The 14,274-nt window shown below is 46.7% G+C and overlaps 1 long non-coding RNA gene and 1 pseudogene across 1 annotated transcript in view; both read right to left on the bottom strand.

Moving 5' to 3' along the window:
- Positions 1-12,617, bottom strand: part of LOC132537461 (uncharacterized) — a 317,125-nt gene extending 304,508 nt beyond the window's left edge. The window contains exon 1 of the long non-coding RNA XR_009548897.1: positions 12,509-12,617. This is a non-coding gene — a long non-coding RNA (uncharacterized LOC132537461). The remainder of the gene's footprint in view (positions 1-12,508) is intronic.
- Positions 247-904, bottom strand: LOC103111682 (large ribosomal subunit protein eL29-like; annotated as a pseudogene).
- Positions 12,618-14,274: the final 1,657 nt, after the last annotated feature.

Here is a 14,274-nt window from a genome sequence, read left to right as displayed (position 1 = left end):
ACAATATTAATTACCTAATGTTTCTAAATACAAATTAACTTGTTCTCTTCCTTTTATTTTTAGCTATTCATCGTGGTTTTTATTGGTTTGATTCTGTTTTTTCACTGAGCACCGCTCAGTTCTGGCTTATGACGGGGTGGGGGATTGAACCTGGGACCTCTGGTGCCTCACGCATGAAAGTCTTTGAAGAACTATGATGCTATTTTGTCAAACTCTACTTTTTAATTTTTTTTTCATGTCTCAAGTTTACTGTACAAACAACATAGAACGACACCAGCCCCAGGGAGAACAACAACCCAGGGGTCCCACCAGTCCCACTGTCCTCACACTGGCAGAAAGGGGCCTCTGCTGTGTAGTCTTGGGGACGTGGGCGCCTTTAGTAGCTGGAGCTGGAGCAGCTGGAGCAGCTGGAACTGCAGCTGGTACCTGGGCGTGGGCCTTGTCCTGAGCCTGAGCCTTGTCTTTTCACCTGAGACCCCTGGACATGTAGGTGCGGACACATTTCCCAAGCCTGGCGTGGGTGATGAAGGCCAGTCGCTTGAGCTTGTGGCTGCTGCCCTTTAGGATGTTGGTCTTGGCCTGCTTGGGCTTTGCCAGAGCCTTGACAACCTCGACCCGTGTGCTCATGGCCTTGGCATTATTGGCCTGCATCTTCTTCAGACCCTTCTTGTTGGCTTCTCGGCAAATCACATGTTCCTCAGGAACTTTGGGCCCACCCCCTTCAGAGATTCGTATCTTTGCAGTCGAGGTTTCTTGATGCCATTTCTGTGCCATTTCTGAGACTGGTAGTGTGTGGTGTGGTTCTTGGGCTTGGCCATGTCTGCACTGAAGGCTACAACCTGCTCTGAGTGCTAGAACCGGAAGAGCTTATTTATTTATTTTTTTAAATTTCTTTATTGGGGAATTGATGCTTTACATTCTATAGTAAATACAATAGTTGTACATGCATGACATGTCCTAGTTTTCCACATAACAATACAACCCCCACTAGGTCCTCTGTCATCCTTTTTGGATCTGTATTCTCCCCCCACCCAACCACTCCAGAGTCTTTTACTTTGGTGCAATATGCCAATTCCAGTTCAGGTTCTACTTGTGTTTTCTCTCCTGATCTTGTTTTTCAACTTCTGCCTGAGAGTGAGATCATCCCATATTCATTCTTCTGTTTCTGACTTATTTCCTTAACATGATTTTTTCAAGGTCCACCCAAGATCGGCTGAAAATGGTGAAGTCACCGTTTTTTATAGCTGAGTAGTATTCCGTTGTGTATATATACCACAACTTGCTCAGCCACTCATCTGTTGTTGGACACCTGGTTTGCTTCCAGGTTTTGGCTATTACAAATTGTGCTGCTAAGAACATATGTGTACACAGATCTTTTAGGATGAGTGTGTTGGGTTCCGTAGGATATATCCCCAGGAGAGGAATTGCAGGGTAGGTCCATTTCTAGCTTTCGGAGAGTTCTCTAGACTATTCTCCACAGAGATTGGACCAATTTACATTCCCACCAGCAGTACAGGAGGGTTCCTTTGATCCCACAACCTCTCCAGCATTTGCTGCTGTTACCTTTTCTCTTGTGTGACCTTCTCACAGGAGTGAAGTGGTATCTCATTGTTGTCTTTATTTGCATTTCTCTGACAATCAAAGACTTGGAGCATTTTTTCATGTGTTTCTCGGCCTTTTGGATCTCTTCTGTGGTGAATATTCTGTCCATGTCCTCTCCCCATTTTTGAATGGGATCATTTTGTTTTCTTGTGGTTGAGTTTGGCAAGCTTTTTATATATTTTGGTTATTAAACTATTGTCTGATGTATGCCATGTAAAAATCTTCTCCCATTCTGTGAGGGGTGGAAGAGGTTTTTTTAAATTTTCAATGTTCTACCAGGTAATGAACCCATGGCCTCATGAACTGAATAGCATCCTGAGCCTTTTTCCTTCCTTTCTTCCTTTCTTCCTTTCTTCCTTTCTTCCTTCCTTCCTTCCTTCCTTCCTTCCTTCCTTCCTTCTTTCCTTCCTTCTTTCCTTCTTTTCTCTTTTATTAGAGAGGGAGAGACAACACAGCACCACTCCACTACTCCTATGGCTCTCTGTGCTAATCATGGTATTCCTGTGTGGGAACAAGTCTCCAACCCAGGGCCTTGCACAGTGAAGGCCTGCACTCCACCAGGTGATCCCTCTCCCAGCTCAAGTTTGTCTCCTTTTTGAAGAAAGTGTATTTTAGCTCTCTAAACACAAGAGTTTTTGATGTAATGGAGTCTAGCTTCTTTCATACTCCAGGCTCAAACATGAGCATAAGCAGATCACCACAGAGACACAGCTGAATCTGCTGGAGCACAGATGAGAGACCTGCAAATGATACAGTTTTGTTTTGTTTTTCTTTTACCTCCAGGGTTATCACTAGGAGCTCAGTGTCAGCATTATGAATCCACTGTGCCTGGTGGCCATTTTTTTTTTCATTTTATTGGATAGGACAGAGAAAAATTGAGAGAGGAAAGAGGGAGGTAGAGAGAGAGAGAGAGAGAAAGATAGATACCTACAGACCTGCTTCGCTGCTTGTGAAGAGCCTGCAGGTAGGGAGCCAGGGGCTTGAACTGGGATCCTTATGCAGTCCTTACTCTTAGTACTATGTATCCTTAACTGAGTGTGCCACCACCTGGCTCCTACAAATGATACAGTTTTTATCCTCTTGTCATACTTCATCTTTCTCACTGTGGATTAAAGCATCCGGGGTGACTTTCTCAATTTCTCTGTCTGGGAAACTTGAATTCCAACTCTCCGTTGAAGCAAGGTGATTAAAGTCTATCCTATTTGACCCAGGGAAAAGGCACGGTCCCTCTACTCTGTACGTATGCTTTTATCAGACCCTTTGCAAGGAAGGAAACACAGGAAGGAAGGCCCTTCTCCCCATCTGCAGGGGGAAAATTTCATGAGTGGTGAAGTAGGGCTGCAGGTATCTCTCTGTCTCTTTTCTTCTCTCTATCTTCCCCTCCTCCCTCAATTCTGTCTCTATTAAACAAATAAATATATATATTTTAAAAAACTTTTTAAAAAGAAGTAAAATTGTCAGGCTCCCAAGATAGCTCACTTGTATAGTGTGTTGCTTTGCCATGTATGTGACCCACGTTCAAGTCCACCCCTCACCATTCTGGAGGAAGCTTCGATACTGTGGTGCCCCCCCCCTTACCCTCTCCTCTCTGCTTCTTTCTCTCTGTCTATATGAAAAAAAAAGTCATCCAAAAGCAGTGAAGCCCTGGCAATGGCCAAAAAAAAAAAATTAAATTGACATTGTATATAGAAAATCCTGTAGAATTCTAATTCAAAGCTTTTAGAACAATAAAGCTTCAGGATACAAATTAATGTGCAGAAATCAGATATATTTCTATACACTAACAACAAATTATCAGGAAGATGAATAAAAAAAAAAACCCATGGTCCGGTAGGTGGCGCAGTGGTAAAGCTCTGGACTCTCAAGCATGAGATTCCAAGTTCAATCCCTGGTAACTCATGTGCCAGAGTGATGTCTGGTTCTTTCTCTCTCCTTCTGTCTTTCTCATAAATAAATAAAATCTTAAAAAAAAAAAAACCCAACTTGGTAGTGGGTGGTGGTGCACCTGGTTGAGCACAGATGTTACAATGCACAAAGACTCAGTTTCGAGCCCCCAGTCCTCACTTGCAGGGGGAAAGCTTTACAAGTGGTGAAGCAGGGCTGCAGGTGTCTCTCTGTCTCCCTCTCTATTTTCCCTTATGTCTAGATTTCTGGCTGTTTCTATTCAATAAACAAATAAAGGTAACAAAAATAATTAAAAAACCAATTGTATTTATAAAATCATCAATAAGCACAAACACCTTTGGAGTATATTTAATCAACTACATCAACATTCTCTATACTGAAAATATTAAGACACTGGTAACAAAAATTGAAGACACAAATAAATCAAAAGCTATACCAGGTTTGTGGATTCAAAAAATTAAGAATTAATGCTCACATGACCCAAAGTGCTCTATATACAGAGTAAATTCACTGCCTATCAAAATTCCTATGGTATCATTCACAGAAAAAGAAAAAATTCCATAAGTTCACATGGAATCACAAAAGATGATAAGTCCAAAGTAATCTTAGAAAACCCAGCAAAACTGGAAGTTTCATACTCCTGACTCCAAACCACTTCTCTCTGCAGTCTTCAGATAAAGAGAACATCAGTAACTATTTTTCCCCCACTAGTACAAAGGAGTTCAGAATACTTGATACATGCAAGATTCTTTACTCTGTATCTGAATGTTGCTGGCACCTTATATGATTTATCTAAATGTCACTGTGAGTATCAACCCTAACTAACAGATCTATGGCCTCAACTGTAGGCCAGTAATCAAAAAGGTACTCAAGAGGAGTTATATATGAGGCAAGGGCATAGCTGGAAATGAACAAAAATTACCACAGATGCTTCTTCTCATCTATGGATCTATCACTTTATACCTCCTCCAATTATGTCACTTCCTTTCCTACCAACATTCTATTCTTTAGAAACTTGTTTCTAATATTGCTGGTTGGAATTCAAACTGGTTCATCCCCTTTGGGAGACTATATGGAAAGTTCTTAAGTAAATAAAAATCACCTTGTAATTCAGCAATTCAACTCTTAAGCATTTATCCAAAGGACACTCAAACACTAATTTGAAGGGACATATGCACCCCTATTTTTATAGCTAAATTATTCACAGTAGCCAAAGAGTGGAATCAGCCTAAATGCCCATCAACAGATTACTGGCTAAATAAGTTATGGGCTATATAATCCATGGAATACTACTCTGCAATGAAAAAGATGATATTGTGTCCTTTGGGGTAAAATGGGCAGAACTGGAAAGGAAATGCTTAGTGAAATAAGCAGATGATAGTCAACTACTGATGGTTTCACTCATATGAGGAATCTAGATATCTGGAACACACAAACTTGGAAAATAAAAACAGAAACAAGCAAACTGGTTCTAAGACTTGTGAGAACTGGTGGTTATCATTAGGAGGGTGGGACACAGAACTTTGTTGGTGGGTGTGATGTGGAGCAGTACACTGTAATCTTACAATCTTTTCCCCACTATTAATCACAAATAATTCTCTCTCTCTCGCTCTCTTTTTCCATCTCCCCCTTCCCTCTCAATTCCTCTCTATCTGTATCTTAAAAATAACACACTATAAAATTTTTAATATTTTCCCAACTGCTTTAAAAAAAAACAGAATGTCATATCAGGATTTTTTTTTTTTCCTCCAGGGTTATTGCTGGGCTCGGTGCCTGCACCATGAATACACCGCTCCTGGAGGCCATTTTTTCCCCCTTTTGTTGCCCTTGTTGTTGTAGCCTCGTTGTGGTTATTATTATTATTATTACCATTGTTGATGTTGTTCATTGTTGGATAGGACAGAGAGAAATGGAGAGAGGAGGGGAAGACAGAGGGGGAGAGAAAGATAGACACCTGCAGACCTGCTTCACCGCCTGTGAAGCGACTCCCCTGCAGGTGGGGAGCCGGGGGTTTGAACCATGATCCTTACGCCGGTCCTTGCACTTTGCACCACATGCACTTAACTCACTTCACCACCGCCTGACCCCCAGATCAGGATGTTTTAATGTAATAAAAAGAGAGTCAAACACAAGTTGAATGGTAGTAGAAAAAAAAAGGAGAGGCTCTTAATTTATTAACCAAGACTTGGGCAGTGGCTTCAGGTCAGGTTTGATCTAGGACTCAAACAAGGACCTTAGTCTTAATCTTCATTTCTCATCCTTATTCCCTGCATGTTGGTTTCATTTTCATGGAGCTGTCTCCTTGTTCTGTAGGAAAACAGAAACCATTGTAAGTATGTCAGACAGAAAGATTCAATGGGAAATTAACTTATCATCCTTGGAAGGAAAGGCAGAATGAAAATCAGGAGACATTCACTGAAGCTGCCAGCTGAGGTTAGGGACCTTGTCATTAGCACCACCCTCACCGTGGCTACCATCACTGATGTGCCACAGATAACAGTGAAGACTCTGGAGGACCAGGAGTCCAGCTCTTGGAAACACCTCCCCAGCATGGGGCTTGCCTGGTAGCTTTCCTGCCACAGACCATGGCTTTATCCTCTCTTCCATCTTCCAAATCTTGCATCACTTCTCATCAGCCACTGGCAGGGCTGAAGTCATATCCAGCACTTCAACTCCACAGGAATCTAGAAATTGTGGTTTAAATACTCCATGAGGTATATTACAGGAGATGGGGAAGGAGTGAACATGGAAGCCAAATAGAAGTCAACAGTATTGTGGTGCCTTGGATAAAGTTTGGACTCTCAAGCATGAGATCCTGGGTTTGACCCCTAGCATTGTATATGCCAAGATGACGCTCTGATTCTTTCTCTCTTCTCTTCCTCCTTCTCCCTCTCATTAATAAACATATAAATATTTTTTGCCTCCAGAGTCATTGCTGGGCCTCAGTGCCTGCACCATGAATCCACTGCTCCTGGAGGCTATTTTTTCCCTTTTGTTGCCCTTGTTGTTTTATCATTGTTGTGATTGTTATTGTTATTGTTGTGATTGTTGTTGGCTAGGACAGAGAGAAATGGAGAGAGGAGGGGAAGACAGAAAGGGGAAGAGAATGATAGACACCTGTAGACTTGCTTCACCACTTGTGAAGCCACCCCCCTGCAGGTGGGGAGCCAGGGGTTCAAACTGGGATCCTTACACCAGTCCTTGCACTTGGTGCCATGTGCACTTAACCTGCTGTGTTACCGCCCGGCCCCCTAAATTTTTTTTTTAAATGACCAGTATCCATTCTGTAATTTGTACCAATCTTCTTTCAAACAAACAACAAAACTTTGTTGCTACCTAATGCAATCATTCCCTTCTTCAAAGAAAAATATGCTTAGCCCAGGGTAGGGGAGCTAGCTCAACCTGGTAGAGCATCGACTTGCACGTCTATAGTCCCAAAGGTCCCAGGTTAAATCCCCAGCACCACCTTATTCCAGGGCCGAGATGTGCTCTGGTCTCTCTCCTTCACTCTCTCCTCGCTTAGAATAATAAAGTACATTTTTAAAGTAAAAAAAAAAAAAGTGCTTACCTCACCCCCCCACAGCTTGCATTTGAGTCATGGTCCCTTGTGCATAAGATCAGCTGCCACCAGCCACACTCATAGAAAAGGAAAGGGAGGGAGTCGGGCTGTAGCGCAGCGGGTTAAGCGCAGGTGGCGCAAAGCGCAGGGACCAGCGTAAGGATCCCGGTTCGAGCCCCCGGCTCCCCACCTGCAGGGGAGTCGCTTCACAGGCGGTGAAGCAGGTCTACAGGTGTCTATCTTTCTCCCCCCCTCTGTCTTCCCCTCCTCTCTCCATTTCTCTCTGTCCTATCCAACAACAAAGCAACGCTAACAATGGCAATAATAACCGCAACGAGGCTGCAACAACTAGGGCAACAAAAAAAAAGGGGGGGGGAAATGGACTCCAGGAGCGGTGGATTCATGGTGCAGGCACTGAGCCCAGCAATAACCCTGGAGGAAAAAAAAAAAAAAAGGATCCCGGTTTGAACCCCGGCTCCCCACCTGCAGGGGAGTCGCTTCACAGGTGGTGAAGCAGGTCTGCAGGTGTCTATCTTTCTCTCCTCTTCTCTGTCTTCCCCTCCTCTCTCCATTTCTCTCTGTCCTATCCAACAATGACGACATCAATAACAACAATAAGAACTACAACAATAAAACAACAAGGGCAACAAAAGGGAATAAATAAATAAAATAAATATTTAAAAAAAGAAAAGGAAAGGGAGAAAGTATGAAGAGATAGCCATTAATAAACACCAAAAGAGAACCAGGAAGAAAGCACATTGCCTTCATGCTCCTTTGATTCTGCAGTTAGTCATGAGACATTATTGGTGTCTGCAGCTCCCTTATACTGAGACTCTTTAGCTCCCAGAAGCCTGTAGGGTGAGGGTGTTGTGATAGAAACCTGCAGAGTCCTGCAGGATCTGAGCCCCTTGCAGACCGGCCTGTACTGGTCCACTCACCCACTAGCCATTGCCATAGAACATAGGATGGCCAGGAACACCCCCAGAGAAAGTCTGGGGGGGGGCTTATGCTGAGTGGTCACAGTCCCCCTCCAGCCACCCCTCCCTATCAGTATTGCTGGGTAACCCCCCTGCCTTCTTGCTGTCACCAAGAACCTGCAATGTCCGGGTGCACTTTAAGTGTCAGTCCAGGAGGCCCTGCTCCCCCTAGTGGACAGAGCGCCCAGTGTCTTCAGCTCAAGAAAGCTCACAAAGGGATGGTATCATTGGGGAGGACCAGTCAGTGGCTCACCTGGTAGGGCAAACATGTTACAATGCACAAGGACCCAGGTTTAAGTGTCTGATTTAGTGAAGTAAGGCTGCTGGTCTCTCTCTCTATCTCTTTCTCTCTCCAGTGTTGTTATCTCTGGGGCTCTGCGCCTGCGCTACAAATTCACTGCTCCTGTGGCCATTTTTTTCTGATTTTTTGGATAGAACAGAGAGAGAGAGATGAGGGGAAGACAGAGAGGGAGAGAGAAAGATAGACACCTGCATACCTGCTTAACTGCCTGCAAATCGACCCCCCTACAGGTGGGGAGCTGGGGGCTCAAACCCAAATCCTTAGGCGGGTCTTTGTGCTTTCTACTATATGCACTTAACTAGGTGTGCCACTGCCCCTGCTCCCAGTCTCTTTCTCTCTCTCTCTCCTTTCCCCTATTGATTTCTCCCTGCCTCTAAATAAAGTTTTTTTTTTTAAACAACCAAATTTCAATATCTCCAGCAGAAGGTTCTGGCACAGGCCACAGAAAGGAGCAGCACATCTAAACTGGGGGGTGGGGAGGTGTCAAAGTTTATTCTAGCCATTGTACTCTTAAGAACAGAACTCCAGATCATTGGCTGGCCAGAGCTGGCCAGTGGGCCCTGCTCCATGGAGCCCACCCCACATTTGGTCCCCAGTCTCCTTGCTGTCAGAGTAAAAATCATGCCCCAGGAATGGGAGTGTGTTTCACAGCCTCTGCCTCTGTCCCCAACACAAACCCTCCCTTTCCTATACAGTTGTTCCTATGAATTCTTTGATGAGACCACCATAATTTTAAGTCTTAGAGCCACTTCAGTTATTTTTATTTGCAACTTCATTTGTTTTGGCTATTTATATTCCACAGGAGCAAAACAATCCTTATTTTACTTAGCACAGTCACTCTGAGTTCCATCCATTTTATTCCAAAAGGCACAATGTCATCATTTCCCTTGGCTATGTAGCATATCCCACTCAGCCATGAGTCCCTGATCATCTCTCTCCCACCTGTGAAGCTAGCCCGGCAAATGGCGCCCCAAACTGGGACCAGCAATTATTATTATTATTATTAATTTTACAAGAGCACTGCTCAGCTCTAGCTTATGGTGGTACCAGGAATTGAACCTGGGATGTTTAGTTCCTCAGGCATGAAAGTCTTTTTGCATAATCATTGTGCTATCTCCCCAGCCATCCTCACTGGTGAGAGATGGTCTCTCCTTCTGGCTTTTATTTGCATTTTGGAATCAGCCCTGAGGGACTAGGGGAAAGGCTGCCTGCACCAGCAGACATTCTCTTGCTCCCCTCTCTCAAAAGACTGCACATAAGTGGTTTCCTTTGGCAACTGTGGAGATGGCTCAACTGGAAAAGCACGGGACTCGCCTGCCTGAGGGTCCCAGCACCACATGTACCAGTCAGTGACTGTTTAGCTTTCCTCTCTCTTCCTTGTGTAAAATTCTTTCCAGTGTAAAAACTAAAGTATATCTTTAACAACAAAAACCTAGGCTCCTTTGGTGCAGGAAAACCAGTATTCTCATACTCACCCCCCCACCCCCCAGGTTTTCATCAGCCCCCAGGGCTTGCTCCTTTCTGGCTGGGTCAGCACTTAATGTCTTGTGGAAAAAAAAAAAAAAAACTCTTAAATTTATTGGATTTCAAGCCCTGCCTGCAGTTACCTTGGCAGGTCAGGGTGGGTATAAGGGTTGGGGAGGGACAGGTGGGAGGTGGGATGGGAGTGGCAGGGTTAGTCCCTCTCCCCAGCCTCTGTAACCTGAGTCCAGCTGCCCTACTTGGTTACTGCCAAGTCCAGTGACTAGAGTTGTGGGAGCAATCAGTGTGACTCCTGAGGGTGTGGGGGTGCATTCAGCTGGGGGGGAGGGGGGCGGTCTCTTGACCTGGACTTGGTTGGGCTTGGGAACCTGCTGATAATGTTTCTGACTCCTAATTGGATTAAAGGGTGTCTGTTCTTCTGAACCCCCTGTAGTGAAGACTCACAGTGTAGGGGCATGTGGGGAGTACTCTGGGGTGGGTGTCCCTGATCTCCTATTGAGCTCTGACTCTATTGCCAGGGATAGGCATCTGAAAGGCGTCATGACCAGGCTGTAATTTTTAAAATCCAATTGTTTTTCTTATTTATTTATTTACTTGTTGGATAGAGAAGTTGAGAAACAGAGAGAGTCCTTCTCTTGAAGGTTTCCTCCTGTAGGTTGGGACCAGGGGCTTGAACCCTGGTCCTTGTGCATCATACCACTTGTGCTCTCAGGTGTGCCACTACCCAGCGCCTTATAATTTTTTTTCCTTTATTGAGGGATTAATGTTTTATATTTGACAGTAAATACAATAGTTTGTACATGCATAACATTTCCCAGTTTTTCCACATAACAATGTAACCCCTACTAGGTCCTCTGTCATCCTTTTCCAGGACCTGTACTCTCCCCCCACCCACCCTAGATAATTTTTAAAGAGCCATTCATTCATTCATTCATTCTTCATTCAAATGAGGAGGGGGAAGTGAGGGAGAGAGAGAGAGATCACTGCTCAGCCCTGGTTGCCAGAATTTGAACCGAGCACCCCCAGCCAGACGTAGGCATGCAAGTCTGGTGCCCTATCTTCGTACTCACATCCAGTGTACCTTGGAAACCCTAGCTAGTCAGTCCCCCTGTGCCCCTGTGCCCCTGTCCCTTTGTCCCCCTATTTGTCTCCTTATCCCCTGCCCCATCACTCTGTCTTCATATCTCTTTGGTCCCGTAGCCCCCGTCCTCTTGTCCCCTTGTTCCTGTTTCCCTACCCGGGGTTCACCCGGGGTCGCGTTAGGCGGCAGGTTCAGAGCGACTGGCTTGTCTCTGTGGGGGACGCACCGACCAGGCCTGGGTGTGGGGAGCAGACTACCCTGCGCCTTCGGGGTTCTGGCCTGGCCTGGTCGTGAGCCCCGGCCCGACCCAGCCCCCTCGGAGGCGGAGCCCGCGGAGAATCGAAACCGAGGGCGGCGGGAGCGGCCCCGCGGCGGGAGAGGCCCTGCTGCTCAGCGGCGAGCTGTGCGGGTAAGCGCGGCGCGCGGCCTTGGACCCCAAACGTGGAGGGGAACTGAGCAGCGGGGGTGTAGGGGCGAGCAGACCCCTGAACCCCAACCGAGCAGCAAGGGAGGGGCGGGGACACCCCTGAACCCCAACGGTGGGGAGGGGGTCAGAGAACAGCTGAGGTGAGCAAGAGGGGGAAGCAACTGGGGCGGTGAACCCTACCCCGGGGTGCAGACGGGACAGTTGGGGAGGGGGCGCGGGGAGTCCTGAACCCCAACCGGGGTAGGGACCGGCATAGGTGGGCGCAGGCAGTCCCTGAATCCCCCAGCTCGGGGTACGACTGGGCAGCAGGCTTGGGGGGGGTGGTAGGTGGCGAGGCGACTCCCTGGACCCCAGCGCGGGGCGCGGAGCCGCCGGATCCACAGCTCAGGGTGCCAATCGGGCAGCCAACCCGAACAGCACGGGGTGCTTGGGGGAGGGGCAGACACCCCCCGGCCCCCCATGAAGGGTTGAAGGGGCACTCGGTAGAGGCTTCCGGACCCCCGACCTGGGGTGCAGGGTTGGTGCTGGGGACCCCGAATCCCATGGCCGCTTGAGGGAGAGGTCGCAGAGCTGGAGAGGGGGTGCAGAGTGCCAAAGTGTGTGTGTGTGTCTGTGTGTGTGTGTGTGTCTGTGTGTCTGTCTGTGTGTGTGTCTGTGTGTGTGTCTGTGTGGGGGGGGAGGTTTCCATTTTGCTGTTACACCCCCCCCCCTCCCGGGCCCGGACCGGAAGCCAGTTCCCTCCGAGAATGTTCTCCAGATTTTGAGGAAGGGGGCTGGGGGGGGTGCCAGTTGTCCTAAATCGGACAACACAGATCTCGGGGTGGCCCCCAGGATCCTGCCCAGGCAAGTCCTCAAGCTTCCTACTTGGGGGGCAGAGCCCACACTTCCCAACCCTGCGTCACCCGCCCCACCCCCCCGTTCCTGCCACCATATTTCTTCTGGACCTGACACTGGCTCCGGGTCCTGTGGGTGTCCAGGACACGCCTTGGTCCCGGAGGTGACCAGTCTCCGCAGGGTCCGGACCTCCACTCTCCCCCAGTGGCCTCCGAGTCCCCAGGAGTCACCACTTCCTGGAAAGCCCTGTCTACCGTCTGGCCAATCCCCGCCGCCAGCCTGACCTGCACATGTTGGTGCCAGCCCAGACGCCCTCCCTCCCCACCTCCAACCTGCCCACCTGGCTGCTGGCATAAGTTGAGGGGTCCTCTTCTGCTGCTTTGATCTCAGCACCCAGCTGGTGGAATGTGTACATTCATCTTCTCCTCCTTCTCCTCCTCTTCCTTCTTCTCCTCTTCCTTCTCCTCCCTACCTCCTCCTTCATTTATTTATGCTGGATAGAGAAAGAGAAATTGAGAAGGGAGCGAGAGACACACATCTGCAGACCTGTTTCACTGCTGATGAAGCTTCCCCACTGCGGGTGGGGAGTGTGAGTCCTTGTGCATGGTAGCCTGTGCTCTCAACCAAGGGTACCACCCTCCCAGAGGCATTCATGACATCTTTATTTGCCCATGAAGGAAGGGTATTGCTTTTAGGAATCTCATGGAGTCAAGTTATGAGATGTATTCATTTTCATCTATTGCATATATAGTACCTCAGATCTCTTTTAAATTCTAGAATGTTGTTTATAATTTATTTTATTTTGCTTTATTATTTATTTATTCCTATCTTTTTTTTTCCACCAGAGCACTGCTCAGATCTGTCTTGTGGTGGTATGTGTGGGGGTGGGGGTTAGGGGGGTTTTGGGGTGGGGCTGGTGTTAAATCTGAGACTTTGGAGCCTCAAGCATGAAAGTCCTATTGAATAACCATTATGCTGGGCCAGGTGGTGGCTCACTGGGTTAAGTGCACACAGTATATGAAGCACAAGGACCCGTGCAGGGGGTTCGCTTCACAAGCAGTGAAGTAGGAATGCAGGTGTCTATCTTCCTCTTCCCCCTCAATTTCTTTCTATTCTATCCAATCAAATGGAAAAAATGGCCACCAGGAGCAGTGGATTCATAGTGCAGGCACCAAGCCCCAGTGATAACCCGGGTGGCAAAAAAAAAAAAAAAAAATTATGCTGTCTGTGCTTTGCCTGACCCTTATTCATCTATTTCACCAGAGCACTGCTCAGCTCTGACTTAATGGTGCTGGGGATTGAACCTGGGACCTCTGAGACTTGGGCATGAAAGTCTCTTTTCATAACCTCTATGCTGTCTCCCCAGTCCATAATTTATTTATTTATTTATTTCATTTTAAATATTTTGAATTTGCTTTTGAGGTAAGCTTGACTTACAATATTCAAAGTGCTTTTAGAAGTACTGTTTTGCACTTCTTCGATATATGAGACTACACTACAGCCCCCGAAGAGCACCAATGTTCCTTCACCAACATCCCCTGGGTCCCTTCCCCACTAGCAGCCCAGTCCAAACCCCATTCCCAGCTCCTTTGGGAACCTCAGATCTTCTGTCTGAGTCCATAGGTTTGTTTTCATTAAATTTTGCATGTTTTCCTTGCATTTTTTAACTCTTTTATTTTTTTCATTTTTTTATTTGTGACTAATAATAAGACAGCAGTTGGTAAATAGGAAGGGGGTTTATTTCAAGTTTATTGCTGGGGCTTGGTACCTACCTCCACAACAACTCCACCACTCCTGATGGCTTCCCCCTATTTTTAAAAATTTTTTATTTATAAAATCAAATATTGACAAGACCATAGGATAAGAGGGGCACATTTCCATACAATTCCCACCACCAGGACTCCCTATCCCATCCTCTCCCTTGTAAGCTTCCCTATTCTTTATCCCTCTAGGAATATGGATCCAGAACCATTATGGGGTGTAGAGGTGGAAGGTCTGGCTTCTGTAATTGCTTTCCTACTGAACATGGGCATTGGCAGGTCGATCCATAGTCCCAGCCTATCTTCCTCTTTCCCTAGTGGGGCAGGGATCTGGGGAGGTGGGGCT

The sequence above is a fragment of the Erinaceus europaeus genome, chromosome 3, assembly GCF_950295315.1.
Source record: "Erinaceus europaeus chromosome 3, mEriEur2.1, whole genome shotgun sequence".
In the NCBI taxonomy this organism is placed as follows: Eukaryota; Metazoa; Chordata; class Mammalia; order Eulipotyphla; family Erinaceidae; genus Erinaceus; species Erinaceus europaeus.
This window is presented reverse-complemented; position numbering and strand designations above follow the sequence as displayed.